Source organism: Bombina bombina, chromosome 3 (genome assembly GCF_027579735.1).
Source record: "Bombina bombina isolate aBomBom1 chromosome 3, aBomBom1.pri, whole genome shotgun sequence".
Classification (NCBI taxonomy): Eukaryota; Metazoa; Chordata; class Amphibia; order Anura; family Bombinatoridae; genus Bombina; species Bombina bombina.
Window position 1 is genome coordinate 884314868 of NC_069501.1, and position 27865 is coordinate 884342732.

Here is a 27865-nt window from a genome sequence, read left to right on the forward strand (position 1 = left end):
AGTTTAAATAGACAATTAAGAATAAAGTGCATATACGTTTTAGTCACTTGGTCAAAAATTGCACATGTCAAAGGAGGGGGGGGGGCCTGATCAATGGTTGAGTCAGGGGCCCCAAAATTTCTAGTGGCTGCCCTGATTACACACCTCTGTGTCAATTACAACAAACTCAGCCTGATATAACTTTTGGTTGCATGGGTTTCTTATTTTGAGCTTACATATCCCTATTGGTTTCAGTGTGCTCTTATAATACATCCTTAGCATTTTATCACAATGTAAAATTTTAGATTTGTCTTTCACCAACCTTGATGAAATGACATTACAGTCTGCTCCACAATCCATTTGGAATCTAACAGCTTGTTGGTCAATTAGCATAGTAGCAAACAAAGCTGATGGAAATCTGCTTACTGTTTTCTTAAATGTACAAATCTGAAAAGCTGGTTCCAAGGTCAGACCCAGAATGTCTTCAAATTCCTCTAAGTCTTCAGTCTCTCTATAGACAGCTTGCACTGTTGGCTTTCTTTGTTGTGTATTGGCACGGCACTGGCTAATAAAATGATTTGCTTTACCACACCCTTTACATTGCTTTCCAAATGCTGTGCATTTTTCTTTCAGTTTCTCGTGACGCTTTCCACAATAGATACACTGTATTGTCTTGTCTGGAGTCATTGTCATTCTGTTATGACCCTTCCTAAGGTTGTAACTTCTGTCCATCCTATGGACTGACACTGCACTGGTGCTGGAACTCTCAATGATCTTCGCCCTCTCTTTAGACAGCTCAGCAGCTCTACCTATTTGAATACATTTTTCCAGTGTTAAATCCACTTCTCTCAGTAGGCATTCCCTAAGCTTAGAGTCTCTTGTGCCACATACAATCCTGTCCCTGATTAATGAGTCTCTTATATTACCAAAGTTGCAAGTGGCTGCCAGTGTACGCAGATCTGTGACATAAGCATCTATTCCTTCATCTTCCCTCTGACATCTTGAAAAAAATTTATATCTTTCCACAGTCTCATTTTGCTTTGGCTCACAATAATCATCAAATGCTTTAATTAGTAGAGCTAGTGTGGGAGCTGCTGCTTCTGGGAGAAGGGTGTCTTTTACCTCTCTGCCTTTTTCTCCAATTAAGTACAGAAACAACTTTACCTTCATCTCCTCTGGTTTGTCAGCCATGATTAGGTCTGTGTATAAAAGAATGTCTTCTTTCCATCTCTTCCATTCCTGAGACAGATTCCTTGCCTGAAAATCCAGCAGACCTGGTGGTTTTAAACCTTCCATATCCTCTTTTGGTGTATTTCTCAAATAACATCCGCTGCCACCATGTATAAAGCTGCTGTTTATAAGAGAGGCTCTCAGACTCCAATTGCAGTTTTAACAAATTTATTAAAAGAACATCTTATAACAGAATGCATAAACTTCAGCTCTTGTTACAGTTAATGTCTGTGTAGCTGCCTTACTCATCAACTAACTATTTCCTGCTGAACTGCAGTGTAACATATATTAAACTTCCCCCCTGGAACCAAACACTATCTTTTTTGGTTCCATACATATTGATACATCTTTTCCCTTTTTGGGGAAATGGCAAAAGCTATCTCTTCTAATTATTGTAGGAATATGGATCCTGAGATGCAGTCTTTCATTGTGCTAAATATTAGTCCACATAGTCATTTAGATATTCTGGTTTTCGGATACATCTCCCACTTCTAGTCTGGGTGTTTGTTGATCCCTGTGGTTGTTCTGACAGGACTCTGTTGTCATCCTGCAGTATTTCCTTGTCTGATATTTCACTGTTTATTTTTGTCCTTCTTCTTCAGAGTTATTTGTCATTAATGGCTGGTTTTCTCAATGTGAGATTCCTCTTGGGTGCTAGTTTGGGTCCTTGATGGAGGCCTGTAGCGTCCAGTGCCTCTCAGATGCCTCCTATTTCTCCTCAGGACCTGTCCTGACTCTGTCACCACTTCATATGACCTAATTCCTACAGGAGCTCTTAGGCAAGCCTTCCACCACTCTTTTCCTTGGTTTTTTTGCGGTTGTACCCACACCTGTTCACCAACATTTAGAGGTTGCAGGTCTTTGGCTCCCTTGTTATATTGAGCAGCTTGCAATGATTGCTGCTTCCTGCACAGGATTTGGTGCATGTCATTCATCACCTGATCCTGTATTAACAGACTCCCTCTCATTGGAAGTAACGATTTGGTCCTTCGACCCATCAGTCTTTGAGCAGGACTGCACTCCATGCCTTGTGTTGGTGTGTTGCGATGATCCAAAAATGCTAGATAAGGATCATTTTGAGAAGTCACAGCTTTTTGCAGTAGTCTTATGGCTGTCTTTACTGCTGACTCTACTTTTCCATTGCTTTGAGGGTATCCTGGTGACGAGGTAATGTGGTCAAAGTCCCAACCCATACTGAAGTCTTTAAACTCCATTGAAATAAACTGCGGTCCATTATCAGAACATACCGTGTCTGGAATTCCATATCTGGCAAAATGGGCCTTTAATTTTCTTATTACTGTAGTAGATCTTGTATCCTGAAGATGGTCTGTCTCCCAGAAATTAGAGTCATAGTCCACTGTTGATAAATACTCCTTTCCTTGGAATGTGAACAAATCAATGCCAAGCTTTTCCCACGGTCTCGTTGGGATCTCATGAGGAACGAATGTCTCTTTCTGTTGTTTAGTATCAAATGAATGGCATATCTCACATTGGTCGATTTATTCTTTTAGCTGTTCATTCACTCCTGGCCAGTAAATACTCTCCCTGGCTCTGCGTAGACATCCTTCCACACCAAAATGTGAAGAATGTATTTGAGACATAATATCTGTTCGGAGATCAGATGAAATAACTACTCGCTCACCTTTGAATAGAACACCATCCTGTACACTCAATTCATCACGTATGTGGTAGAATGGTGAAGCCTCTAGGTGTACCTGTTCCTTAGCATGAGGCCAGCCACTCATCACAATTTTCTTTACTGCTTGTAAAGTCTTGTCTTTTTCTGTGCTCTGTTGTATAGCAACAAGTCTCCTGTTTGAGATGGGTAGATATTAGAGCATGTTTATAGTTTCAATCTGGTGCTCCACAGGAACCTTCTTCTAAATAAGCCCTACTTAATGTGTCTGCCACCGCCAGAGACTTCCCCGGGCAGTATCTGATGCATGCATCATACACCTGAAGCCGTAACATCATACGCTGAAGACGTCTTGGTGCTTTAAGTAAGCTTTTTTTCATGATGCTTTCAAGGGGCTTATGGTCTGATTGTACAGCTACTGTCTGCCCAAATGTGAATTGGTGAAATTTTCCCATTCCAAATAGGACTGCTAATAGCTCCTTCTCTATTTGTGCATAACCTTGCTCTGTCTCTGTCATTGCTCTGCTTGCAAAAGCGAATGGTTGTTTACATTGCATCAGTGCTGCTCCCAGACCTTTCTCTGATGCATCACATTGAAGTTCTAAAGGTTCGTCTGGGTTATAATATTTAAGCACTGGTGCACTGCTGATTTTTTATTTGATCTGCTGAAATGCCTCTTCCTGCACCTCTGTCCATTCCCACACTGTACCTTTCTGGGTTAGTTGTCACAGTGGTTCACCTGCATCTGAGAGGTTTTCACAAAACCTAGAAAGATAGTTCACCATCCCCAAAAATCTATGTACTCCTTTAACATCTGAGGGTCTGGGCATTTCAGTGATGGCTTTACTTTATTTGGATCTGCTTGAAGTCCCTGGGCTGATAAGTGACCAATATATGGCACTTCTGTTTTCCTTAGCTGAAATTTTTCTGGATTTAATTTGATGTGTCTTTCTCTACAACGATTTAGTAATTTCTTCAACTTTTGATCATGGTCTTGAATAGCTTCCACATCGGTATCGCCTTCTCCTACAATCAGAATATCATGTGCAATGATCCTGATACCTGGTAGCCCTTCCAGTGCATGATTTAGTTTTCGCTGGAACACTTCTGGGGCTGGGCTAATACCCATAGGCATTCGAACCCAGCGGTATCGGCCAAAAGGAGTAGAGAAAGTGGTCAAATAGCTGGATTCTTCCTCTAATTCAATATGCCAAAATCCACTCTTGACATCGCATACTGAAAAAATCCTTGCTTTTGCTAGGTCAGGGAGAATATCATCAATTGTTGGCAAAGGATAGTGGCTCCTTTTCAAAGCCCTATTCAGAGGCTTAGGGTCAATGCAAATTCTTAACTTCCCTGATGGTTTTTTCACTACCACCATACTACTAATCCAGTCTGTACTTCTCTCTACAGGAGTTATAATGCCCTGTTTTTCTAAACTGGTAAGCTCCTCTCTAAGGGGTTTGAGTAATGACACAGGAACCTTTCTTTTTGGAAGTCTAACAGGCTGTAAAAGAGCATCCACTTCCAATTTTAGTTTTCCTTCTAGACAGCCTACTCCTTGAAAAATATCTGCATACTCTTTATTGATGGCTGACCAGCCCCACACAGTGGCATCTGGGTGGTTGCCGTCTTGTTCAACGTTTAGGATATTTTGGTGTTGCACTGAGATCAGATCCATAGCTTGTATAGCTCTACTTCCTAGTATAGGATTACACACCTCTGTGTCAATTACAACAAACTCAGACTGATATAACATTTGGTTGCATGGGTTTCTTATTTTTAGTTTACATATCCCTATTGGTTTCAGTGTGATCTTATAATAAATCCTTAGCATTTTATCACAATGTAAAATATTAGATTTGTCTTTCACCAACCTTGCTGGAATGACATTACAGTCTGCTCCACAATCCATTTGGAATCTAACAGCTTGTTGGTCAATTAGCATAGTAGCAAACAAAGCTGATGGAAAGGTCAGACCCAGAATGTCTTCAAATTCCTCTAAGTCTTCAGTCTCTCTATAGACAGCTTGTACTGTTGTACTGTTGGCTTTCTTTGTTGTGTATTGGCACGGCACTGGCTAATAAAATGATTTGCTTTACCACACCCTTTACATTGCTTTCCAAATGCTGGGCATTTTTCTTTCAGTTTCTTGTGACGCTTTCCACAATAGATACACTGTATTGTCTTGTCTGGAGTCATTGTCATTCTGGTATGACCCTTCCTAAGGTTGTAACTTGTGTCCATCCTATGGACTGACACTGCACTGGTGCTGGAACTCTCAATGATCTTCGCCCTCTCTTTAGACAGCTCAGCAGCTCTACCTATCTGAATACATTTTTCCAGTGTTAAATCCACTTCTCTCAGTAGGCATTCCCTAAGCTTAGAGTCTCTTGTGCCACATACAATCCTGTCCCTGATTAATGAGTCTCTTATATTACCAAAGTTGCAAGTGGCTGCCAGTGTACGCAGATCTGTGACATAAGCATCTATTCCTTCATCTTCCCTCTGACATCTTGAAAAAAATTATATCTTTCCACAGTCTCATTTTGCTTTGGCTCACAATAATCATCAAATGCTTTAATTAGTAGAGCTAGTGTGGGAGCTGCTGCTTCTGGGAGAAGGGTGTCTTTTACCTCTCTGCCTTTTTCTCCAATTAAGTACAGAAACAACTTTACCTTCATCTCCTCTGGTTTGTCAGCCATGATTAGGTCTGTGTATAAAAGAATGTCTTCTTTCCATCTCTTCCATTCCTGAGACAGATTCCTTGCCTGAAAATCCAGCAGACCTGGTGGTTTTAAACCTTCCATATCCTCTTTTGGTGTATTTCTCAAATAACATCCGCTGCCACCATGTATAAAGCTGCTGTTTATAAGAGAGGCTCTCAGACTCCAGTTGCAGTTTTAACAAATTTATTAAAAGAACATCTTATAACAGAATGCATAAACTTCAGCTCTTGTTACAGTTAATGTCTGTGTAGCTGCCTTACTCATCAACTAACTATTTCCTGCTGAACTGCAGTGTAACATATATTAAACTTCCCCCCTGGAACCAAACACTATCTTTTTTGGTTCCATACATATTGATACAGTTCAAAGCGCTACAATTTTGAGGATTTTATATATATATATATATATATATATATATATATATATATATCACAATCCTGGTCACCAAGCACTCTCGTTCAAAACTTTATGCCCAGGTGCGGTACATATATGTACATAAAATAGCAAAAAATTGAGACCGCACTCATAGGACTTAACATAAACACCTCAATAGTATTTAATGAACATTGAGGTGTTTATGTTAAGTCCTATGAGTGCGGTCTCAATTTTTTGCTATATATATATATTGGTATAGATATATATTTTACAAAAAACACACAAACACACATATATATATATATATATATATTATAATATAAATATATATTATATATATAAATATTTTAAAAATATATTTATTTATTTTTATACGTGAAGAACACTGGAATCTAAAATATGAGTAACTACCTTTGGATTAGCACTGTAGGTCTAACACAATGTAAGGTCAGCGTGCGAGTGATAAGTGTTATTTTTTTTCCCGTTTGCGCACTCTATTAAAGTCTATGCATAAAAGAAGTTAACGCTGTCACAATATCTCCAGTCCTGAAGTAAGCGTGCGTCGCGTTTCGCTCACTTGCAACCCATTTACTTAAAATTTTACTTATGTTTTTGTTTGTGCGCGAGTGAAAGCACTAAATAATATTCCACTTGTAATCTGGCCCAAACTGTTTAAAAGTGCCTTTCAAACAATGGGTTTTGGGGATTTCTAGGGCTTGAATCTGGGGGGGGGGGTTAAATACATACCCACCATCTAGCTCCCTTAATCTGTTTACTGTAGCTGGTACTTCTGGGTTTCCTTGGCTGGTGACATCGCCATGTCTATGCTATGTATCTGGTCTGGGGCTTATGTAGGATGTGCTAGACATAAGGAGAGACAGGGGACTGTGTATATGGTCTGGGAGCTGATGTGGTATTTGCTAGGCATAAGGAGAAACAGGAGGCTATGTACCAGATCTGGGTCTAATGTGGCATGTGCTAGGCATAAGGAGAAACACAAGATTATGTATCTGGTATGAGAATGATTTGGGATGTGCTAGGCATAAGGAGAGACAGGAGGCTATGTATCTGGTATGGGGATGATGTACCATGTGGTAGGCAAAATAAGTGAAAGGAGGCTATATATCTGGTATGGGAGATGATGTGATATGTGCTAGGCATAAGGAGAACCAGGAGGCTTTATCTCTGGTGTGGGAGATGATGTGGCATGTGCTAGACATAAGAAGAGACAGTATGCTATGTGTGTGGTTTGGGGATGATGTGGCACATCCTTGGAATAAGGGTTCCCATGCATGTATCTGATCTGGGGTCTGCATTTTTTGTTTTGTGTTGAAGTTGAAAGTAAAAGGTTAGTGCCCAAGTAAAAGTCTGATGTACACTAACTTGAGGACTTTTATGGGGCACACTGTAAAACAAAACTTAAAGGGACACTGAACCCAAATTTTTTCTTTTGTAATTCAGAAAGAGCATGCAATTTTAAGCAACTTTCTAATTTACTCCTATTATCAATTTTTCTTCGTTCTCTTGCTATCATTATTTGATAAAGAAGGCATCTAAGCTTTTTTTTGGTTTCAGTACTATGGACAGCACTTTTTTATTGGTGGATGAATTTATCCACCAATCAGCAAGGACAACCCAGGTTGTTCACCAAAAATGGGCCGGCATCTAAACTTACATTCTTGCATTTCAAATAAAGATACCAAGAGAATGAAGAAAAATTGATAATAGGAGTAAATTAGAACATTGCTTAAAATGTCATGCTCAATCTGAATCACGAAAGAAAATTTTTGGGTACAGTGTCCCTTTAACAGTTATTGTTTGTTTGCTAACCCGACACCGTGTTAGACCAGCTGTGCTAAACCTGAAGTGAGTTATAAAATACTTAACATTTCACATAGAATAAAATTATATTTTAAAATTTATATATATATATATATATATATATATATATATATATATATATATATATATATTGTATATATACATACAGTACATACATAACAAAATTTTCTTTTTATTTAAAATATATATATATATATATATATATATATATATATATATATATATACTGTATATATATATATATATATATATATATATATATATATATTGTATACACAGATAGTTAGATAGATAGATAGATAGATAGATAGATAGATAGATAGATGATAGATAGATAGATAGATAGATAGATAGATAGATAGATAGACAGATAGATAGATAGATATACTGTATATATAAGTATTAAAAAAAGAAAAGAAGATTGAAATTTAGAGTACTTATATTCAAAACACTAGAGATGTCCATTTATTTTCAGATGAATGCACATTCGTCACAAAATTTTTTTTTTTTTATCTAAATGAATGCACCAAAGAAATAAAAAAAATACTTTCACCTAGATGACGAGCTTTGCGGTAAGGTGAAAAAGAAGCGTTAACAGGTCCTAACGCTGCTTTTTTACGCCCGCTGCTATTACGAGTCTTGCAGGTATAGGTGTACTGCACACTTTTTTGGCCTTACCACAAACCAACTTACGTAAATTTCGTAAAGGCTTTTTTCTAAGGGACTTCCATAGCGCCGGTATTACTAGTCTCCCTGGGAGGCCAAAACGTGAGCGGTACACCCTCAACCGCCAAGATTCCTAACGCATTTTAAAGTCAGTAGTTATGAGTTTTCCACTACATTGCTGTAGCATAAAACTCATAACTAAAGTGCTAAAAGTACACTAACACCCATAAACTACCTATTAACCCCTAAACTGAGGTCCTCCCGCATCGCAAACACTAAAATTCAATTATTAACCCCTAATATGCCACTCCGGACATCGCCGCCACTATAATAAACATATTAACCCCTAAAACGCAGCACTCCCGCCTCGCAAACACTAGTTAAATATTACAATAAAAAAGATTGTAGTCACAGCACAACTTTAAAAATCAAATACTATAATTGTAATTGGAAATATATATATATGTCTCAGAGGGTGCAAGAGTCTAGTACCGCCACAAAATACTAGAATAAATATATTAATATATGACTCAGCACACCTATTTAGAAAACAAGGCTCAATTTTATTTGTTATGCCTAAGTAAACAGTATATCAAAAACCCAAAATTCATGTCCACCCAAACATTCATCAGTCATACACACATATAAAACAAATATGATTCAATCCCAGGCATCCCTAGGAAAATCAAAAATATGCTGTCATCTTATAGAGAAAAAAAAATTTTGTTAGGCGTAAAAAGATTCAACAGAATGTACTACGAGTAGTGCCCCAACAGGGGATATGAACAAACAAAGTCCACATCCAATAAACACATCTGTTGAGTTAAACTTATCAAAAGTCACTTCAGATACACTATTGCAGGAACTTGGTCAGTATAGTTGAGTAGTGAACCACTCCCCTTTTCACTTTTCAATAGATTTGTCACTTGTATTCTTTTTGTTAATCGATGAAGTTATACTGTAACAAATTCTCATAGACATACATATGTCGGCCTTGAATATAAACAGCATTAATTTTTTTAGTTATATGCAGCTGGAAATGTCATTCGTTAGTATGCCAATGTGTTAGTGAAGCGAAGCGGTTAATTTCTCAGCATGTGTATTAGTTACAAGACATCATATTTGCATTCCCATTAATGTCTTGATACAAGCTCTTTGCATATATTCAGCCCACTTTTAATCCACTATTGCGGCAGGGTAGAATTAAGTCAGAATTTAGCAGTTTAGAGAGAGTAGCGTTCATGCAAAACCAAGCATATGTATCAACATTTGTAAAAGTCTCCAAAACATACGGCAATGTACATTTAAACATCAATAGGAGTGTCTCGCTGTATGTAATAGTGAGTGTCAGATGCCAGTATGTTAGTGCAAGGTAGCCACTTGTTAACATGCATGTTAGTGTATAATATAATACTTGCGATTCCGTTACACTCCCCCGGTCAAGTACGTCACTCCCAGCTTTAATCCACTTTCGCGGAAGGGATATAGCGTGCCCAGGATACCATCCGTTGTTGAGATGGGTAACTGCCAGCCTTCGGTTAGTGTAATAACCCCAAGTGTCCTTGTATCGGAAGTGTTATCAATCAGAAGATGAACAGCATAGCAAACAAACTCCCTAAACATAAACTAGTTAAATATTAATAACCCCTAATCTGCCGTCCCTAACATCGCCGCCACCTACATTATACTTATTAACCCCTAATCTGCTGCCCCCAATATCGCAGACACCTACATTATATTTATTAACCCCTAATCTGCTGCCCCTAACGTCACCGCCACTATTCTAAATTTATTAACCCCTAAACCTAAGTCTAACCCTAACCCTAACACCCCCTAACTTAAATATAATTTAAATAAATCTAAATAAAATTACTATCATTCACTAAATTATTCCTATTTAAAACTAAATACTTACCTATAAAATAAACCCTACGCTAGCTACAATATAACTAATAGTTACAATGTATCTAGCTTAGGGTTTATATTTATTTCACAGGCAAGTTTGTATTTATTTTAACTAGGTAGAATAGTTACTAAAAAGTTATTAACTATTTACTAACTACCTATCTAAAATAAATACAAATTGACCTGTAAAATAAAACCTAACCTAAGTTACACTAACACCTAACACTACACTACAATTAAATAACTTACCTAAATTAAATACAATTAAATAAATTAAATACAATTAGCTAAACTACAAAAAAACAAACACTAAATTACACAAAATAGAAAAAGATTACAAGATTTTTAAACTAATTACACCTAATCTAAGAGCCCTATCAAAATAAAAAAGCCCCCCCCCCCAAAAAAAAAAAAACCTAGCCTAAACTAAACTATCAATAGCCCTTAAAAGGGCCTTTTGTGGGGCATTGCCCCATAGAAATCAGCTCTTTTACCTGTAAAAAAAAACAGTAAAACCCACCACCCACACAACCAACCGCCCAAATAAAACCCTAACTAAAAAAAACTAAGCTCCCCACTGCCCTGAAAAGGGCATTTGGATGGGCATTGCCCTTTAAAGGGCATTTAGCTCTATTGCTACCCAAAGCCCTAACCTAAAAATAAAACCCACCCAATACACCCTTAAAAAATTCTAACACTAACCCCCAAAGATTCACTTACCGGGAGAAGTCTTCATCCAAGAGGCAAGATGTCATCAACGAAGCCGGCAGAAGTGGTCCTCCAGATGGGCAGAAGTGGTCCTCTACACGGGCAGAAGTCTTCACCCAGATGGCATCTTCTATCTTCATCCTTCCAACGCGGAGCGGCTCCATCTTCAAGACATCTGGCGCGGAGCATCCTCTTCAATCGACGGCTTCTTCGGAATGAAGGTACCTTTAAGTGATGCCATCCAAGATGGCGTCCCTTAGATTCCGATTGGCTGATAGAATTCTATCAGCCAATCGGAATTAAGGTAGAAAAAATCCTATTGGCTGATGCAATCAGCTAATAGGATTGAACTTCAATCCTATTGGCTAATCCAATCAGCCAATAGAATGCAAGCTCAATCCTATTGGCTGATTGGACCGGCCAATCGGAATCTAAGGGACGCCATCTTGGATGACGTCATTTAAAGGTACCTTCATTCCGAAGAAGCCGTCGATTGAAGAGGATGCTCCACGCCGGATGTCTTGAAGATGGAGCCGCTTGATAGAGCTCTTAGAATAGGTGTAATTAGTTTAAATATCTTGTAATTTGTTTTTTATTTTGTGTAATTTACTGTTTGTTTGTTTTTGTAATTTAGCTAATTGTATTTAATTTATTTAATTATGTTTAATTTAGGTAAGTTATTTAATTGCAGTGTAAGGTTAGGTGTTAGTGTAACTTAGGTTAGGTTTTATTTTACAGGTAAATTTGTATTTATTTTAGCTAGGTAGTTAGTAAATAGTTAATAACTATTTAATAACTATTCTACCTAGTTAAAATAAATACAATCTTGACTGTGAAATAAATATAAACCCTAAGCTAGATACAATGTAACTATTACTTATATTGTAGCTAGCTTAGGGTTTATTTTATTGCTAAGTATTTAGTTTTAAATAGGAATAATGTAGTTAACCCTTTGAGTGCTAAGCACTTTCCCACCTGGGTGCTAAGATTTTTTAATGTTATTTTTATTTTTTATTTTTTTTAACATTTTTTTTTTTTTAACTTTTTTTATTTTTTTCCCAGACCCCCAAGACACTGTTGGAAAGGTTAGACGATTACCTTTCCAGTGGTGGGTCTTGGGGGTCTGTAGCTGCTTGGATGCCTGATATAGAGGCTCCTAAGCAGCATGCCCCCTGCTCCTATACTTAACATTGTTAAGTATAAATAAAGTTGCGCGGTGACGTCATCACGTTATTGCGCGTGACGTCACCACACAAAACGGGAAGCCCCGGCGATGCCTGTCACTCTACAGGCACGATCGCCGGGGTAGGAGCGGGTGGGAGCCCCCAGATCTCCCTCAAGGTGGGAGAGTGCTAGTGACGGCTCTGAGCCGTCATTAGCACCAGAGTGGGAAACTCTGTGACGGCTCAGAGCCGTCATTAGCACTCAAAGGGTTAATGATAGTAATTTTATTTAGATTTATTTAAATAATATTTAATTTAGGGGGTGTTAGGGTTAGGGTTAGACTTAGGTTTAGGGGTTAATAAATTTAGAATAGTGGTGGCGACGTTGGGGACGGCAGATTAGGGGTTAATAAATATAATGTAGGTGTCGGCGATGTTAGGGGCAGCAGATTAGGGGTTCATAAATATAATGTAGGTGGCAGAGATGTCCGGAGCGGCAGATTAGGGGTTAATAAGTATAATGTAGTTGTCGGCGATGTCAGGGGTGGCAGATTACGGGTTAATAAGTGTAAGATTAATGGTGTTTAGACTCGGGGTTCATGTTAGCGTGTTAGGTGTAAACATAAATGTAGTTTTCCCATAGGAATCAATGGGGTTACGTTACTGAGTTTTACGCTGCTTTTTTGGCAGGTGTTAGACTTTTTCTCAGCCGGCTCTCCCCATTGATGTCTATGGGGAAATCATGCACGAGCACGTACAACCAGCTCACCGCTCACTTAAGCAGCACTGGTATTGGAGTGCAGTGTGGAGCTCAATTTTGCTCTTCGCTCACTTCTTGTCTTTTCACGCCGGGTTTGTAAAAACCCGTAATACCAGCGCTGCAGGTAAGTGAGCGGTGAGAATAAACTGCAAGTTAGCAACGCACAGCTCATAACACAAGACTCGTAATCTACCCGTTAATTTTTTTTGTAAGCGGTTAATACTTAATACCTTAACGTGCTCCCATTGAGCTGTAGAGCACATTAAAGTAAGTATTGTTGCTACAGGTGAACGTTTGACCTGTAGCTTTGAAACGTTTACATGCATTTTAACCAAAACTAATGTAAACGTTTAACACAAATTTGAGTATATGTACAGTATGTGTGCACATACATATTTACACATATAAACACACACACACATATATATATATTGGAGTCCTTTCTTGTCAAACTTTCTGCCATATATCATAACCCTTTCAAAACTTTTTTTTATTAATATTAATATGATATATTTTTAATTAAAATGTGTATATATGTGTATAATATTTTATTTTTATGTTTTGTATGTCTTTGTTCTTTTTTTTTAACTCTTACAGTTTACTTCAGGTCTAAAGTTTGTGTTAAATATTAAAACACAGTTTCGGCTTGTGCTCAAGCACAAACTATAACTTTTAACTTGTAGTGCCAGCACAAATTAGAGCGGTCACGATATCCATTGAAAGTATAAGTTGATCCACGTTAACCAGAGAAGGATTTACCATGGACTTGTAATATCAAATTTACATGCTAATGGTAGCACGGTCATGCAGTATTGGTTATTGTGCCTGTGCTATCATAAGTGCGCATCTTGTAATCGGGCCTATAGTACGGTAATATCGCTTCTATTTTTGCACTCATATTACAAGTCCAAAGTTATTTTTGTTTATCACTCTAGCGATAGCCTAGGGCATGCTAACATCTGCATATTAGCTAATGCGCGTGGTAAAATTAATGTTGGATATCGCTCAAGAGCTAGGATGAGGGTGCGAAAATAGTGTTCTTCATGTAGTTCTGTGCTTTACTATTAATAATAATGCTGTACTTCACATCTTAAAAAGCTCTGCATTTTACAGCAGTATTTTGGATTGAGCTCAAACTCAGTACTTAATTCCCCACTTGTAATTTGTGCGCAATGAGTGCATTAATAGTGCTCCATGCATCTTTTTAATGTAAAGGGCACACTTCAAAAATGTTGGCCGTGTTAAGATGCTATGGTTAAAATATTTATCCATACACTTGCAAAACCAGATTTTGCATTACTCTTGTGCAAAGCTGAGCAAAAGATAATGCACCCTGTGCTGTATTGATTGTGCTTCAATAGTAATCTAAACCACATACAGCAGGAAGTACTTTACATGCTGGTTTAATTTTAAAAGCCTTGGCCTGTTTATTTTCCAGACAATTTGCATTAATAGTATTCAAACAGAAATAAAGGCAAACAAAAACCTTCCTTCACATAACTTACTTAACAATATAACCAAACTGAATTAAAGTTGGCCCACTTATCAACTACAAACTTCAAAATAATATAGCACAACTTACAGGCCTAGAACCCTTCAAAACATCAACGGACCATTGGGAAACTGCTCCAATGACCTTGTCGGCATCGCCGCCTGAAGGTCCGTCGGAATATTCTTTAAAAAGGGGCATGGCCGAGCAATGCCACGAGCGGCGATGTCTATCCCATAGAAGTCAATGATAGAGTGATGTCACCGCCCACATCGACAACATTGACGCTTGTCGTAATATTACTGAGAGGGAGGGCCCTATTTGAAGTGTGCATATGCGGAACAAACAGTGAGCTCACTGAAACTAACATTAGTTTCATTGTAGGCATACTTCAAATATTGCTTTGGGAACCTAAGTTTTACTGGATATCACTGGATTACACATTTTAATGATTATAGAATAAAGTTGAAGTTTTACTTTTATGCAGTCTGAACTGGTGCTCCTTACTTTGGATGGTTTAACTTTAACAACACCTACTCTAGCTAATATCTGGCAAGAGAAAAACGGCCTCTACCCTCCTCACAACCTGCACTTTGCGGCTTTGAACATATCGATCTTGTATTGATGTGTCCAAAGCAAAGTGAAGGCTACTCCCACTAGCACGTCTCGCTAACTCCCCCTAAACGTCTATCACTATTTCACGATAAAGCTATCTTCCCCCTGCTATGCCTTGCCAACTCCCACCAACTGCCTACACCTACATCACAGCTAACTTGCACTCCCCCTTTACTGCCCACCTAACTACCCCTGACAGCCTACACCTACATCACGTCTCTAATACCACCTAAACTTAAGTCATGTGAAAAAAACTCCCCTGGAATGCCCTAGCTAACTACCTACTGTCAAAAAATAACTTACTATAATAAAATATAATATATGTAATAAACCTTCTTATTGTAACTATGTTGCTAAAGTTATCATCAATGTTTAAATAATGTGTCACAGAGATGCGCTAAAACATCGGCTGCTGACCGCCGGAGAACTGGCAAAACCTCCTCGCCCTATATGGCCTCCTGGATCTCAGTGCTGGACTGAAAATGAACCCCAGACCACTGGCGGCAGCCGATGGATGGAAAACCGTCAAGGCCTCCTCCCTCGGCCTATCCAGCCTCCTAAAACTCAGTGCCGGACCAGAAATTGAGCCCCAGACCGCCGGCGGTCCACTGCCAGAGAACTGGCAAAACTTCTTCGGCCTATCCGGGCCCCTGGAACTCAGTGCCAGACCGGAATTGAGCCCTGGACCATTGCTAGTTAAAAGGGGTGCCCATCGACTAGGGTAAAAGGGATCAAGCCAGTCTTTCAGTATGTTGTCTGCAATTTAATGAGGCCCCTAGGGATACCACTTGTTTGGGGGTGCTACCTTTTGGGAGAATGGGGGATAATTCAACTCCAGTACCCCATTTCTCCCAGAAGGTAACACCCCCAAACAAGTGGCAGCATAGCGGGTTAATAGTTAGGAATTGTGGTGGGTATGTGGTGGCATAGGAGGTTAATAGTTAGGACTTGCAGTGCGTATGTGGTGGCATAGGGGTTAATAGTTAGATAGTAGCTGTGGGTTTGTGGCAATTTAGAGGTTAATCGTTAGTACTTACGGTGGATATGTGGCAGCATAGGGGGTTAATAGATAGTACTTGTGGTAGGTTTATGGTGGTTTAGAGGTTGATAGTTAGCAACTTGTGGTGAGTATGTGGCGGTTTAGCTGTTTATTAGTTTAGTGTTAGTTGCGATTGTAGGGTAATCTGGTTTAGGGGGTATTAGAATTAGTGTTAAGACAGATGGCAGTAATATTCAAGTGATCGTTTACTATACATCGCCATTATGGTCGGTGATGCTGGGTGTTGTCTAAGCCAGTATCGCAGACCAATGGCATGTATAGTAAACTCCACTCGACTATGCGGCTTTGTCGGGAGCTTGGCATAGAGGCAGATCCCTTTTAATATTTTGCTGCCTCGCAGCAATTTCGATTATTGGAGCATTAGACAGCAGCTCATCAGCATATTTCTCTGCCTCTCTCTTACAGGTTCTGTCTAACAACCCCAGCACACATTATTTAACAGAAACTAATTGCCAATTATCAGCTGCAGGTGATTGAGGTTTAGACTGTGGGGAAAACCTGGACTAGGTTCCTCACCGTCAACTCTGTCACACCCAAACTATAGCCCATAATACACAGATGATTTGTACATTTTCAATATAAACAAGAACATTGCATCATTTTTGGGGGAAACGTATATTGCATTATAAAGAATGACACAAACACACATTTTCTCTCTTTATACTGACATAACAGTCTGTAGTCTCCTGAAAGGGGATGTTGACATTATTCTTTATTTGGATGCCTGTAAATATTTTGATGGTCAGTAAACACCTTTTAATTAATAAAAATGGATACTTGTATAGCTCACAACCTCAAACTTAATCGACTCGCGTCACTGATAACAGGTATTATTATTACCACCCTTAATGGTACTTATTTTACCAACCTCAGAAGGATGAAACACTGAGAGGACCTTGCCGGGATTGAACCTGCAACCAAATACATTTTACATCTTGTTTGCTGGAATTATGTTTCAATACCCAAATTTCACCTCCACTTGCCCTACTTGGCAATATATGGTTGAGTCTGCAGACAACAAGGCTAGTCGTGGTCATATTGTTATGATAAAGTGCATTGTTTTGCAGTACTTATCTATTAAAGGCAATTAGGGAAATATATGTAGTAAGGTTAGCCTTGAAAAGTCTGCATTGTGCATTTCTAGCTCTAAGAATTATAGTCACAATTTTCAAAGCTAAATTACACAAAAGGGTAAATTAGAGGCAACAAAAGCTAATGAAAGCATATTGCATAGATTTTTACTATACATAACTAAACCTTTTCGCTTCCCCTTTATTAATGATCTTTATATTCTCTCTGCAAGGATTAAATCACTGGTAAATGTCTGGCTGACTTAAATAGGACATCAATGCTCAGTGTGTAGAAGCGGTTAATGAATGATCAATATTTGACTGCCTGGAACAGGCTAACCAATACAATAAATTAAGTTATCTGTGAAGAGTTAACACTCCTCTGGGTGTCTACTTAAAAGAGAATATTCAGCACTGATATATATATATTTATACAGTACCAGGGCTACTACTTACATGCTATTGCTTTTTGCTGTTGTACATGCAGTTCTCTTCAAAGGTATTCTCTAATTTAAATCCTTCAAAAGTGCTGGTTAGTGACGTTCTGCATCTTCATACTGTGCCGTGTGACAGAAGTGGAGCACATTCAAAGATCAGTGATATTTTTATATTCTTGGGAAACCATATAATGCACTTCAATTTTGAGTGCCCAATAAAGGGTGGGAGCTGTACATTTATCCATATTATTCCTAAGGGGCTTTCTATATTTGTTTTGTAACTTTTAAACTGTGTAAAAAACTGCAAAAATTTAATTCTTCAGCTTTCTATTATGTGAGTCAATAGAAAATGCAAAGTACAGCTGTCAAAAAGCCAACAGTGTCCCCGGTATGTGAAAGCGCACTGCTTCTTTCCCACAATGCAACAATACGTGCATACCAAGATGGCAGTGACCGGTATAAAGATGCAGAGCTTTACCAACTGGCTTCTATAAAGAGCTAAAATAAGTGAAAGGGCTTACAGAGAGATTAAAAACACTAGCATGGTGAGTGGTAACTAGGCTAACTGTAGTTGTACTCAGCGATTTCATGTCCCTTTAATGTTTCTGTAAGTGCTCAATTGTATGAAATATATGGCATACATGACATGGGTAATGTGGGGTATAAGGATTGTCTACATCCCTCTCAGGTTCAGGTGTAACTAGCTGGTACAGTGTGTGGATCGATAGGGCATGATTAGATGGGCCAAGCAATGTTCACCCTTCTCAACACAACAAGCACAACAAGAGCGCAATGGATAAAAGTTCTTAGAAGGCTAACATATCATTGTAACATACATGTGTGTGGGGGGGGGGATGCTTCATGCTTTCTTGTATTCAGGTAGTGCTGTGTTATCCTTTACTAAATGCAATTTTAAAATAATTCTTTAACATGACATTCCTTATTACTATGTTTGTTCCCTTCCTCCTTTACTCAAAATTCTAAAATATAATATAAAAGAAAATGCTGTAATATATGTTACATTTTTGTTATTGCATTATTGCTTGAAAATAACTGTGTTTAACTTCTGTAAAGGGATTAGCTCCAGAGCAGCAATGTACTAATGGTTAACTAGCTAAACATATCTGTTGAGCCAATGACAAGAGACAGATATGTGTAGCCATCAATTGCCAGATAGCTCCCTATAGTAAAGAGTATGTACATATTACTTTTCAACAAAAACATACATACAAACATACAAAGAGAACAAAGTAAATTTGAAATTATACATGAAGTTAAAAGTGTCTTAAAATGACATGCACTATCAGAATCATGTAAGTTTATTTTTTACTTTCCTATTCATTTACCTATTAGTGGACATGTCTCAACCCTTTAGCTGCAAAAGGGAGCTGCAATACACTTTTACATAGTGTTGCATGGTTCACTGGCAGAAAAGATATTAAAGGGGCAGTAAAGTCATAATTAGACATTCATGATTTAGAAAAAACAAACAATTGTAAATAACTCAAATTTACTTATATTATTTCATTTGCTTCTTTCTCCTGTTATCCTTTATCTAGGACATAGGTTATAGCTGCTGATTGGTGGCTGTATATATATACCGATTGTCATTGGCTCACCCATGTGCTCAGTTAGTAACCGAGGGGTCGATCCGATAAAAATCAATATTTACGCTGGTTTGGTATCACATATACGGCGTAACCTAGAAGTTACGCCCGTATATTTCTGCCGTCGCCCGTAGCTTTTTGGGCCATAGGCAGGTATACCAAACCAGCGCAGTTTGGTATCCAATATGCAGCGTAAGGACTTACGTGGCAAAAATCTTACTCCATTTTCACCTCGCCACAAAAAGCAGCCGTAAGAAGCCTTACGCTGACTATTAGAGCCCCGTAACTCCCTAAACTAGCTAGAAAATAAACCTAACACCTAATGCATGCGCAATGTCTATCTACCTGTCACCCGCGATCTGCTAAATAAAACCTAACACCTAACGCATGCGCAATGTCTATCTACCTGTCAACCGCGATCCCCCCCCCCCCGAAATCCCTAATAAAGTTATTAACCCCTAAACGGCCGATCCCGGACCCCGCCGCCATCTACATAAACTAACCCCCTACTGTGAGCCCCTAAAACCGCTGCCATCTACCTTATCTATCCCCTAATCTGACCCCTTACACCGCAGCCACCTATATAAAAATTATTAACCCCTAATCTAATCCCCCTATACCGCCGCCAGCTATATTAATATTATTAAGCCCTAATGTAAGCCCCTTACACCGCCGCCATCTCTATTAAAATTATTAACCCCTAATTTAATCTACCTACCCCGCTGCCAGCTATATTATCTATATTAACCCTAAGTATATTATAGTTAATATAGTTATTACATTATATATATTAACTATATTAACCCTAATTATATTAGGGTTAATATGGTTAATATAGTTACTATAGTATTTATATTAACTATATTAACTCTATCTAACCCTAACACCCCTAACTAAATTTATATTAAATTAATCTAATTCATATTATAAACTAAAATATTCCTATTTAAATCTAAATACTTACCTATAAAATAAACCCTAAGATAGCTACAATATAATTAATAATTACATTGTAGCTATGTTAGGGTTAATATTTATTTTACAGGTAAATTGTTAATTATTTTAACTAGGTATAATAGCTATTAAATAGTTATTAACTATTTAATATCTACCTAGTTAAAATAATTACCCAATTACCTGTAAAATAAATCCTAACCTAAGTTACAAATACACCTACACTATCAATAAATTAAATAAACTACACATATCTATCTAAAAATACAATTAAATTAACTAAACTAAATTACAAAAAAAACAAAACACTAAATTACAAAAAAAAGATTACAAGATTTTTAAACTAATTACACCTATTCTAAGCCCCCTAATAAAATAATAAAGCCCCCCAAAATAAAAAAAATTCCCTGCCCTATTCTAAATTAAAAAAAGTTCAAAGCTCTTTACCTTACCAGCCCTTAAAAGGCCCTTTTGTGGGGCATGCCCCAAAGAATTCAGCTCTTTTGGATTTTTAAAACATATACAATACCCCCCCCATTACAACCCACCACCCACATACCCCTATTCTAAACCCACCCAAACCCCCCTTTAAAAAGCCTAACACTACCCCCCTGAAGATCTCCCTACCTTGTCTTGACCACACCGGGCCGAACTCCTCATCCGATCCAGGCGATGTCTTGCTCCAAGCGGCAAAGAAGAATTCTTCCTCCGGCGATGTCTTCCTCCAAGCGGAAAAGAAGAATTCTTCCTCCCGGCGACGTCTTCCTCCAAGCGGCAGAAAAGTCTTCTTCCTTTCGGCAGCATCTTCCATGAAGCGGCATCTTCAATCTTCTTTCTTCGCTCCGCCACCGCGGAGCATCCATCCCGGCCGACGACTGAACGACGAATGAGGTACCTTTAAATGACGTCATCCAAGATGGCGTCCGCCGAATTCCGATTGGCTGATAGGATTCTATCAGCCAATCGGAATTAAGTTAGAAAAATCTGATTGGCTGATTGAATCAGCCAATCAGATTCAAGTTCAATCCGATTGGCTGAACCAATCAGCCAATCAGATTGAACTTGAATCTGATTGGCTGATTCAATCAGCCAATCAGATTTTTCTACCTTAATTCCGATTGGCTGATAGAATCCTATCAGCCAATCGGAATTTGACGGACGCCATCTTGGATGACGTCATTTAAAGGAACCTCATTCGTCGGGAAGTCGTCGTGCCGGAAGGATGCTCCACGGCAGAGGAGCGAAGTAAGAAGATTGAAGATGCCGATTTGCTTGAAGACATCGCAGATGGAAGAAGACTCTCTGCCGCTTGCTTCAAGACATCGCCCGGATGGAAGAAGACTTCACTGCCGCTTGCTGGAACACATCGCTTGGATCTGATCAGGAGTTCTGCCCGGCGGGGTGAATACAAGGTAGGGAGTTCTTCAGGGGGGGTAGTGTTAGGTTTATTTAAGGGGGGTTTGGGTTAGATTAGGGGTATGTGGGTGGTGGGTTGTAATGTTGGGGGGTGGTGTTTTTTTTTGCAGGCAAAAGAGCAGTTTTCTTTGGGCATGCCCCCACAAAAGGCCCTTTTAAGGGCTGGTAAGGTAAAAGAGCTTTGAACTTGTTTTAATTTAGAATAGGGTAGGGAATTTTTTTATTTTGGGGGGCTTTATTATTTTATTAGGGGGCTTAGAATAGGTGTAATTAGCTTAAAAATCTTGTAATCTTTTTTTTATTTTTTGTAATTTAGTGTTTGTTTTTTTTGTAATTTAGTTTAGTTTATTTAATTGTATTTTTAGATAGATATTTGTAGTTTATTTAATTTATTGATAGTGTAGGTGTATTTGTAACTTAGGTTAGGATTTATTTTACAGGTAATTGGGTAATTATTTTAACTAGGTAGCTATTAAATAGTTAATAACTATTTAATAGCTATTATACCTAGTTAAAATAATTAACAATTTACCTGTAAAATAAATATAAACCCTAACATAGCTATAATGTAATTATTAATTACATTGTAGCTATCTTAGGGTTTATTTTATAGGTAAGTATTTAGATTTAAATAGGAATATTTTAATTAATAATATTAATATTAGATTTACTTTAATAAGAGTTTAGTTAGGATGTTAGAGTTAGATAGGGTTATTATACTTAATATATATATAATATAATAACGATATTAACTATATTAACCCTAATATAATTAGGGTTAATATAGTTAATATATATAATATAATAACTATATTAACTATATTAACCCTAATATAATTAGGGTTAATATAGTTAATATAGCTGGCGGCGGTGTAGGGGGATTAGATTAGGGGTTAATACATTTATTATAGGTGGCCGCGGTGTAGGGGGATGTAGATTGTAGGCAAAAGAGCAGTTTACTTTGTGACAAAGCCCCGCCAAAAGCCCTTTTAAGGGCTGGCAAAAGAGCTGTTACTTTGGGGCATGCCCCGCAAAAAGCCCTTTTAAGGGCTGGCAAAAGAGCTGTTACTTTGGGGCAATGCCACGCAAAAAGCCCTTTTCAGGGCTATTTGTAGGGTTAGACTTAGGTTTAGTGGTAGGGATAGTTTAGTATTTTAGGGGTTAAATAATTTAATATAGATGGCGGCGGGGTAGGGGGATTAGATTAGGGGTTAATAATTTTAAAATAGTGGCGGGGTAGGGGCTCACTTTAGGGGGTAGGTAAGGTAGATGGCGGCGGTGTTAGAGGCTCACTTTAGGGGGTTAAAGATTTAATATAGCTGGCGGCGGTTTAGGGGTTAATAACTTTATTAGGTAGCGGCGGTTTAGGGGTTAATACATATTTTATTGTTAGGATAGTGAGAGGGATAGCGGATAGAGGGTTAGACGTGTCGGGCTATGTTAGGGAGGCGTGTTAGACAGTGCAGGTGATTTAGACTTTAGTCAGGTTTTGTAGGCGCCGGCAGTTTCTAACGTGCCGCAAGTCACTGGCGACGCCAGAAATTTGTACTTGCGCAGATTTCTGGACATCGCTGGTTTGTCAGACTTAAGGCACGTTAGCATCTGACGGCGACATATATGGGATAGCTCGAGTTGCGAGCTGAAACTGCGGGCGACGCTGGTTCCCTCGCTTGCGCCGCAAACTGCGATCTATATCGGATCGCGCCCCAGTAGTGCATTGCTGCTCCTTCAACAAATGATACTAATAGAATGAAGAAAATTTGATAATAGACGTAAACTAGAAAGTGATTTAAAATTGTATGTTCTACCAAAATCATGAAAAAAAATTTTGGGGTTTCATGTCCCTTTAAAGGGATACTAAACCCAATTTTTTTAGAGCATGCAAATTTAAGCAACTTTCTAATTTACTCCTACTATCATTTTTTTCTTCGTTCTCTTTATTTAAAAAACTGGAACTTAAAGCTTAGGAGCCAGTCCATTTTAGGTTCAGCACCCTGGATAGCACTTGCTTATTGGTGGCTACATTTAGCAAGCCAATAAGCAAGCATAACCTAGGTTCTCAACCAAAAATGGTCCTGCTCTTAAGCTTAATATTCCTGCTTTTTAAATAAAGATAGCAAAAGAACGGATACAAATTGATAATAGGAGTAAATTAGAAAGTTGCTTAAAATTGCATGCTCTATTATTTAAGAAACAAATTGGGTTTAGTGTCCCTTTAAGGTTAGCAATGTCATTGACATTTACTTTCACTGGATATACAATTGTGATTTTTGTACCATGTAAATGATCAATTAGGAATCAGGAATGAGAGCATAACGATTCACTAACCTATGTAGTTCTGTCTCTACAGATTTCAGTTGAACAATATCTACATTAAACCCTTTGGGATTTTTGCTAAATCCTTTGATCAGCTTTTCTACTGGAATACAATTCACTCAGTGGTCAGTGCAGAATTCTCTGCCCTGATGTAAAGAACATTATATAAAACAACATTAGCAAGTTGTAGTTAAGTAGATAATATTTGAATTGCTATTTCAACAAGAGCACTATTTATTTGAGCTATTTAGTTTTGAAGCTAAAATAAAGTGATTGGTTGTGTAGTACTGGTCTGTAGAATCACTGGCTACTGCTCTCTATTAGTAAACCCCACAAGTAGGGTTACCACCCAGCCAGTATTCTACTGACACAGACAGTATTTTTAAGGTTCAGGTAAAAAGTTAAAGATGAATAAATATGGAATTAAAGATAATATCATAGGGAAATGTTGTCTAAGTGAGTTAAAATCTAATTGTAAACCAATGGTTATTTAATATCAGTCCTAGCAGCTTTAGTTCCTAAGTTATGCTGTATAATAATTTATGGAAATGTATGCTAATGAGCATGGTCTGTATTTTTTTTCCAGAAAACCCTTCCCACAAGTATAAAAGCAAACAAAAAATCTCAGTACAAGAATATATCTTAAAAAACTGTAATAGATAGATTATAAAATGCCCTCTACTAGATACAACAAAAATAACTTTAATGCCCATTTGTTGTTCCTAGTACATAAGGTAAAATCAAACACAATATACTATAAGGCTCTATTTGCTAGTGACAAAATGGGACACATTAAGCATGAGAAATAAAGTATTTCAATCTGTACCTCAGCCAATGGCATACTATGCTTCCTCAACCAAGATAGAATTGCATTACTAAAGATTCCACAGTGGCAAGTAAAAAGATGAATGGAATTAGTTTTCCTTTGTGAGCAATGTGAAGCAAGAGAAAGGACACAGTAAAGCTTTTATTGACCCAAATCTAAATCCAGCGTGTCTAACTAGGAAATTGCTCATTCAGATGAAAGCCAAAAAAGCATCTAGGCTTCAATGAGGCTGACACAGCAAAATCAATTTAGAAAACAACAGCTTGGTTTCGGAAGTATACTGTAAAAGAAAGTGTACATCAATAAAATAATAGAACAATGTATTGCTTTGCCCTGTTTGCACAGTGATTCTTCCCTTTTGAACCCAGCTATGTTTAAATTACACTACACATTATTCACTTTAACTAGTAGGCTACTTTTAATGTCTTTTATATGTTAATAAAGAATTTAGATATCATTTAAATATTTTTTTTTAATATATAACCTATGAAACTGAAAAATACATCTTATTTCATTTTTATGAATTATGATATATTCACACATAGAAGGAAACACAGACATGCAATGCCAATCTCAGCACTAACACAGGTGCTCTGCACACAATGCTGATTGCAGAAGCCCAATCTAATATAACGTGTTAGCGTGACTGAAGACTTCACATAATGGATTACGGGAAAAAAAATAAAGTTGCAGCAAACACAACATAAATACATTAAAATAAACTGATACACTCATATAAACACTATCTGACCAAATTATTCACTTAAATATTAATTATAGCGCGGTCTTGCCACCAGCGTTGCGACTGCTCTATTCCACAAAGCCTTCTGGAGGGAGGGCATTAATAGCGTGTTCTTGCTAGACTTGTGCTATTATGTCCTGAAAAAAACCTTAACGGCCAGTGACATACAGGGTACATTGTGGTCATTAAGGGGTTAATAAATTTTTTATAAGGGTTCAAAGGTACATGGTATATGACCAGGTATTTGACTGCAAAGGGCTATAATACATATGTGTGTCTAAATAATAATTATGTAATAATATTTATTAATGTGTTTTACTGCCATTTACTGTAAATATTTCACATTCCAATGTTCCTCACATACAGGAAAATATTATTTTTATTTCAAATAAATATTTCTATATACATCTTTATATACCTATAGCAATATATCTATTCCTTTAGTAAAAAGCACTGGTTTTCAAACCTGTTCTTAGGCCTCCCTAAGAGGCCACATTTTGAAGATATCTGAACTAGAGCACAGGTGAAATAATCAGCTGATTAGTAAACATGGGAATGTTACCTGCTCTCATTAAAGGTAATCCAGAAAACCTGGACTGTTGGGGAGGCCTGAGGAAACCAGTGGTATATAGGTTTGGATATATATTTTACATTAACATTATAAGATATATATTTAGAAAAAAATTATTTCATAATAAAAATAAAATTTCTTCTATCTGAAGAACACATATGCGTAATGTGGTTCAGGTTTACACTTTAGGTCTAATGCGATGTTGCGTTAGTACACATGAAGAATTAGTTACCTTAATGTGCGTTATGCAAATATTAAATATAAAATATTATAAAAATATTAATAATTGTTAAGAATTATTATAGATACTATATAGATATTATAGATACTGCAATATATATATATATATATATATATTTATTTATTTTTCTATAAAATATTTAGAATTTTTTAGTACATGTATAATAATCATTTACATTTATATATATATATATATATATATATATATATATATATATATATATATATATATATATATATATATATATATATATATATATATATATATATATATATATAAGGCAAGGAAAAACGTGTATGAGAAAGAGTAAAAACCCTTCCTTCAAAACACAGAACTGCGCTCTAAATAAACCTCTTAATAACAAAGTTCATAAAATAAAAATGCCACAACTGTGTGTGCTTAATGTGTTATCAATATTTGGATGACATCAAAATTCAAAATTCGAAATTTCATAAAAGAGTGCAACAAAATATAAAAATTTCATAAAAGCGTGCAATAAAATATCAAAATGTATCTAGCAAGGTTAAATATTTGTAAAAAAGGATAAATTAATTTGATCCCACGTAGTAGTGCAGATCAATTGTAGGTGTCGGCTGCTGTGTCTTAATAATCCTCCGGAATCTCGCAGAGTAAGGTAGAAATCTAAGAGCAAAAAGAGAAAGAAAGCGCACAAAAGCACCTACATAGTGCAAATCAATTTAATCAAACAATGAAGCAAATGTGTATTAAAACTGTTCCCCCGTAGGGTGTCTACTCACAAGAGTCAACCTCAAACTTGTGAGGTATGTACAAGCATGTAGATTAAAGTATGACTCAGGACCGCTTGCTCTATGTGCTTAGTCCAAGGAGTAAGGACAGTAAATCTCAATGCCAGGTATCGCTGTTGTTCAAAGAAATCTTGACAAGTATTTCCCCGGTTTCTTTAAATTACTCACGTCCACTCCAGCAAAAGTTTTTCTCTTTGCTTTGCACAATTATCGCAAACAAATGGTCCGTAAAGTTAACCAACAGCTGATCGCTGTTCAGCTGTTCCACAACGACAGGCGCAAGGTGGGCGTGGCCTTACGCGTTTCGCGGTTACGTCACCGCTTCGTCAGAGGAATATCCATGCCCACTGGAATCTTCCCTTAAGTATGTTCATGTTCGGTGTAGACCGCCCACCTTAGCGTGTCATTAAAGCTCGGTAATACATTTTTGTAATCTTGTTAATAATGCGTATTTATGATCATGTTACGTTATACGCTGATCATATCTATTTACACATTAAGGAAAATATGAACTAACCACTAATGTCATAGAACTAAAAATTATTAATATTATATAGGATATCAATAAATTTATTATTTAAAATCTAAATGCACAATTATAATAAGCAATTCATAAAAAACAAGAGATAATTACAAATTTAAAAACAACATTTTTTTAAAAACATTCAAACCTTGATTTAAATTATGGTTCATGATACATTATGTATCTAGGGGTTGCGTAAGTAATTTTATACTGAGGTGAATCCTTAAACAAAGAATAA